A 6,021-nucleotide genomic window follows, 5' to 3' on the forward strand; every position below is an offset into this window, starting at 1 on the left:
TCTTTGCGACCCCATGGACTATAGCACACCAGGCTTCCCTGTCCATCACCAACTCCCGGAGCTTGCTCAAACTCGTGTCCATCGGATCAATGATGCCATCCAGCTATCTCATTGTCTGTCGTCCCCTTCTCCTCCTGCCTTCAATCTTTCCTAGCATCAGGGTCTTTTCCAATGAGTCAGTTCTTCACAACAGGTGGCCAAAGTATTAGTATACCTAAGACATTGCTAGGCACAAACTAGACGTGCAGAAAATGTGGAATAAAATGAATGAATGGAGCTGGGTGGCATGTGATAGAGCCCTCCATTCTTGCCACATCTACCATGGAGCCACGGTCACACTGAGAGGCTTGCTGTCCCCATCTGTGCCCTTCACTTCCCAACACCGGGCCTTTGTACTTGCTGTTTCTCTTCCCTGTCACCTGCCCAGTCCTCGCAGACACCAGTTCTCTGAAGTCTAGTCTGATTCTTCCAGGCTAAATAAACACACACACACACAGTCTGTTCCCAGCGCACTTTGCACACCCCACCCTAGTAGGGCACCGATTAAACTGCACTGTAATTCTTTGCCTCTATCTTAAGATCTCTAGGCATGAATACAGAGTTGATGTGGAGTAGAGACTCCTCATAAAAAATAATAGCTTCTATTTATTAAATGGTGGTAAGCTCTTTGCAAAGCTCTTTATATACATCTCATAATCTTTCCAACAATCCTGTGAATCATGTGTTATATTTGCCTCCACTTTAGAGAGGAGGAAACTGAGTTACAGAAAAGTGATGTAACTTTCGTAGTAACACCTACTGAGGAGCAGAGGAGTAAGTCTAGCCTAGCATGTTTCAACAATCAGTCACATCATTAACCACACCATCAGGCTCTGTCCTGTGTGTGGGAGGCATTCTGAGCTGACATACAGGACCCAGGCCATGTGGACAGAGGGCTCCTGCCATGGTGTTTCCTAGTGACTCAGGAGCTGGTGACAGAGTCCAGTAGGAACATGTGTGTCTTTAATTGGTGGCTTTACAGACTTTCCCCTTCACTTTCTACCCTTATTTCCATCACCCCATCACCCTGGCCCTGGACAGCTGACAGACCTGTTTATAATGGTCAGGGCTGACTTGTTAGAAACATGACACGGGAACCAGGATGCTCTGCTGGTATAGGTACCTGTGGGGAGCTGGAGTTCTCATCGGGAGCCGGAGCGGAGACTGAAAAAGAGGAAGGGGGCAAAGATAAGAAGCGCAGAGGCAGAATAAGGATCAGGGGCAGAAAAAAAAGAGCGGCCCCAGGGAGAGAGACAGAGACAAAGAGGGCACAAACTTGAGACAGAGGTGGCAGGGATGAGAGGCAGAGTGAGAGAAATGATAAGAGATAAATGGAGAGAGGAATTCTGTGATTTCCTCACCCCATTACATTCCCATTACAGATGGAGAAACTGAGGGTCAGAGGAAATGACCCTACTTCCTGGCAGATGTGTCTGCCACTTCCTAAACACCACCAATTTAGTTCTTGTGTCCCCGGATATGTACCAGTGCCTCATATGCTGGCCCTGAGAGTCTTTCCATGACATTTTTGGCTGTTTGTTTATTTTCTTTAGTGTCACAAAGGATTTAAACTAGGACATATCACAAGATTTTGAAGTAGTACTCCCAATGTAGCAAATATTTCCTTATAGTCAGCAGGAATGGAAAGGACGTTGGGTCCAAGCTGACATGGGACCCAAGCTGACATGACTAGCTGAATCACCTTGGATAAGATGAGCCTCATCTCTAAGCTTTCCTCATCTCTAAAGCTGGGGTCACACAAGGTTATTGTGGTAGATGAAGTAACAGAAGGGAAGCAGAAGCAAGGAGCAGTACAGGCACACACAGTAGGTGCTCAACACATAAAATCCCCCTCATCTGTCCAAGGATCCCACTCATAAGTACTTATGTTACATGAAGGCTGGGGCCATGTCTGGGTGACCAACAACAACTGTTTGCTGGTTAGAGGGCTGGTGGCTGCACACTTGTTCTTTTGTCCTTTTCTGACAGTTCTGGGAGCAAAACCACTGATAGCAGAGTTCTGTGGGATTCTCTCCTCTTGAGGACAGAAACCACTCAGGCACTATCAGCTCTATAATTCTGGGGAGTGCTTCTGGTCTTCTGGATGCTTCCATAAGAAGCATGGGTTCACAGAAAGGGAAATGGCTTCAAAACATCAGGAAACACAGTGCATTCTTAATACATTCAGTTCTTTCACACTGGCCATTGAGATAGATGAGGCTTATAAACCAGAGCAAGGGTCCTCACATTTTGGTACTCATCAGAAATCACCGGGACATTCTGTTAGAATTCTGGGCCTCACTCTCAGAGTTTCTACTTTAGTGGGCATGAGGGTAGGCCTGAGAATTTGCTCTTCTAACAAGTCCCCAGATTGTGGTGATAGTCCACTTTGAGAACAATTGAATGAATGAGTGAGGCCTTTTCTATTTGCATTCTGATGGCAGCACTGGGTTTGGAAGCACAGAGATGACTCTCCCCATATCTCAAGCATGGAATTCTGGGCTCAGATGTGCTTACTGGGGGGCAGAGGCCAGGATTCTTCCAGGGCAAGGAATGGGGACCAAAACAGAGACAATGGTCATATGGAAGTGAAAGAGGAAAACAATGACATCTCAACTTGGATTTTTCACTGTTAAAAGTAAAATCCTTAGAACAGTATGAAGAACTGACTCATTGGAAAAGACCCTGATGCTGGGAAAGAATGAAGGCAGGAGGAGAAGGGGACGACAGAGGATGAGATGGTTGGATGGCATAACTGACTCAATGGACATGAGTTTGGGTAAACTCTGGGAGTTGGTGATGGACAGGGAGGCCTGGCATGCTGCAGTCCATGGGGTCACAAAGAGTCAGACAGGACTGAGCAATTGAACTGAACTGAACTGAAGAACAGTATGATGTATAGACAATTATCATCTCCCTCCCCCAGAAGAGGAAAGTGAAACTCAGAGAGTAGATAATTTACCTAGAAACATACAGCTGACCCTTGAGGGAGCAGGGCAGGAACTCAAGGCTGCCTTACTCTTGAACTTGCTCTGCTGCCCTTGGAAGCAGCAGAGCCTGAAGGCAGATGGTCATAAGTGTGAAATCTGGCTTCACCACTTGCCAGCTGGGTGTTTTCTGCAAGTTGCTCAACCTCTCTGGGCCTCAGTTGGCTACCTACAATAATGGGGGTACTGGTAGTCCCTACCTCACTGGGCTGTTTTAAGGATCAACTGAAGTAATAGTTATGAGTGCTAAGGCCAGCACCTGACACATAGTACCATCATGTACATATATTGAAAATAAAGCGGCTGCTCACCACAGTGCACACACACACACCACATCCCTTCAGGCAACTAGCTCTGGGGAGAAAGCTCAGAGATTGCCTTGTACCCGAAGACAGGGGTAGACAGAAACAATTCCAAAAAATTTAAAGCCTCAAGTTTGGAGGAGCACCCGGCCTTTGGTGGGGGTGGGGGACAGCTCAGAGAGTGGCGACGACGACGCCCTCAGGCCCAAAGCCGGGCTCGCTGTTCACTCCAGGCTGTTTCTCCCGGGACCAGACTCCAGACGCACAAGTCTGGGTCCTCACGTCCCCTCCACCTCGACATCCCCAGCCCAGGAGCTCCGGGTTTCCTGCCCGCCCGCGCGAGGCCCCTGCCTGGGGCGGGCGGAGGAGGGGTGGCATTTCCTGGCGGGGCCGCGGGTAGCGTCACTCGCTCCCGGACACTCGGACAGTGCGCTGACCGACAGGCACCAGATGCTATTTCGGGCGGCGCTCCGTTCAGCGCGCAGTTTCCGTTTTTCCATCTACCGTCGGAAACCGGGGAGGGAGGAGAGTGTGGACGTCACGAGCCCCCAGCCCCAGGCGGGGGGTTGGGGGCCGCGTCGCGATGGCTGCCAGGCGGTCAGAATCTGGAGCTTCGCGAATAGAGGCGGGTGGGGAAACCACCTCACCGCGCGTCTCTCTCTCCGCGCGGCCGGGCTGACAAAAGCCATACCTGTCCTTGTTCCTTGCTCACAGCCCTTGGGGTGCCCGGCGGGGTCGTTTAATGCCCTGTAAAATAATCCAACAGCCTGGCGGTTCCTCCAAGGCACCTAAACTCGAGACATTTAAAACCAAATGCAGAATCCCTTCCCGTTCCCTTTGGCTTCCAAGTCTCCGTCACCAGGAGTAACACTCCCATCGAGGCAAATACAGCCAGAAACCCAGAGGGTTCCTGGATCTCTACTTGCCCCTCACCCTGCCAACCCAATTCTTACAAACCTGATTTGTGTTTTAAATACATACCGTCTACATCTGCCTTTTGCCATTTTCCTGGCAACACCCTAGCCCCCTCTCCAATCCCCCTTCCTTGGATCACTGCATTGTCTTTGCAACTGACCTCCCGACATCCTTCCCACTCTCTCACACTCCTTCTCCACCTTGCAGCCAAATAGCTTTCTAGAAATGCAAATCTGATCCTGTATAGGACATTATGCTCCCACACCCAACCAAATAAAGTGGTCCCCTCCTCAATTCTTTGAATTGTCAACAGCCTTGCTCTAGCCATTACTGTACTATTTTCTGTTCCTTTTATGAACCTCAAGTTCTTCTCCAGCCCTTGGTTTACCTGGAAGGCTCTTAATGCTCAGTCCTCTAAGCTAGCCCTCAGTCCACTCTCCCATTTTAGTCCAGGGATCAGTTCTCAGAAAGCATTCCCTGGCTGGGCTCTCCCTTTTCGCAGTTGCTCAGAGATGTGAAATGATTTGCCCAATGGTGCCACAGCCCAAGGGTGGTAGCACTGGGCTTTGAATCCAGAATTACTTGAATCCCACCCTTTCTATTTAGTGATGCAGCCAAGCAAAGGCAACAGGAACCAGAGAAGGGAGAGATGAAAGCACCCCCCCCCCCGGGCAACTCCCGCCGCCCCGTTGCAGAGAGGCTTCAAGAAGAAAAGGGTAAGGACTTCCCTGGTGGTCCAGTGGCTAAGACTCCTTGCTCCCAATGCAGGAAGCTCCAGGTTCAATCCCTGGTCAGGGAACTAGATCTTGCAGTGCCACAACTAACACCTAGTACAGTGGAGTAAATAAATATTTAAAAGAAGGAGAAGAATAATAAAGGGGCAGAATTTGGTAACTAACAATGGGTGAAGCGGTGAATGGGGCTAGAGCTTCTGGGGAGATGGGGCTGAGTAAACCACAGAGACCTCTCCCCTGAGTCCCTTGTCCAGCAGTTGGTGTGGCTGGGCCAGAGGTGGCCTTGTGGCAAGTTCAGGAATTAGACTTTCTCCCAGGACATGGGTAGCCTCTCTTCCATAGGATTCTGTAAAGTTACCCATGTCCACATGGTATCCTAACTTCCACCAGAGAGCACAAGAGGAACAGAGGGAACAGGCTACAGTGAATTAACTGTATCTTCACAGAGAGTTACCTAATAGCCAAGGAGGAGCTGAACTAAGGCTTTGGACACACTCTGGACTCAGTCTTCGAATGGGACTCGTTCCGTGAATTCTCAGGCTCCAAAAGGAGCTCAAAACCAAGATGCTAGAAGGACAAAGAAGCCTGGCCTGATGGGTAGAGTTGGGGACTGGGAACTGGATAACTGAGTTTAGGTATTGGCTTTTCCTCTAGGTCACTGAAAACTTTGATAAAGTCACACATCCTCATGACCTAATTTTCTTCTCTATAACGATAACCAGAACTCCTATGTGCAAGTGCATAGGATGTCAGCCTGGGCAAGGTTCCATGAATTATTGCCCTCACCACCTTTTAAAGATCATCTTATATAATCCTCATAACAGTTCTCTCCGGGTGTCACCTTCCCATTTTACAGATGAGAAAGCTGAGGTTCAGATCTACATGACTTGTAGTATTTCAGCTTCCACAGTAAAACAATGAATCCATATACCTTCCATAGGCTGAGCCCACTGCCTTGTGCCTCAGTCAGTCCTGTCTGACTCTGTGAATCCATGGACTGCAGCATACCAAGCTTTCCTGTTCTTCACCATCTCACAGAGCTTG

This window comes from Cervus elaphus, chromosome 20 (assembly GCF_910594005.1).
Source record: "Cervus elaphus chromosome 20, mCerEla1.1, whole genome shotgun sequence".
Lineage (NCBI taxonomy): Eukaryota > Metazoa > Chordata > Mammalia > Artiodactyla > Cervidae > Cervus > Cervus elaphus.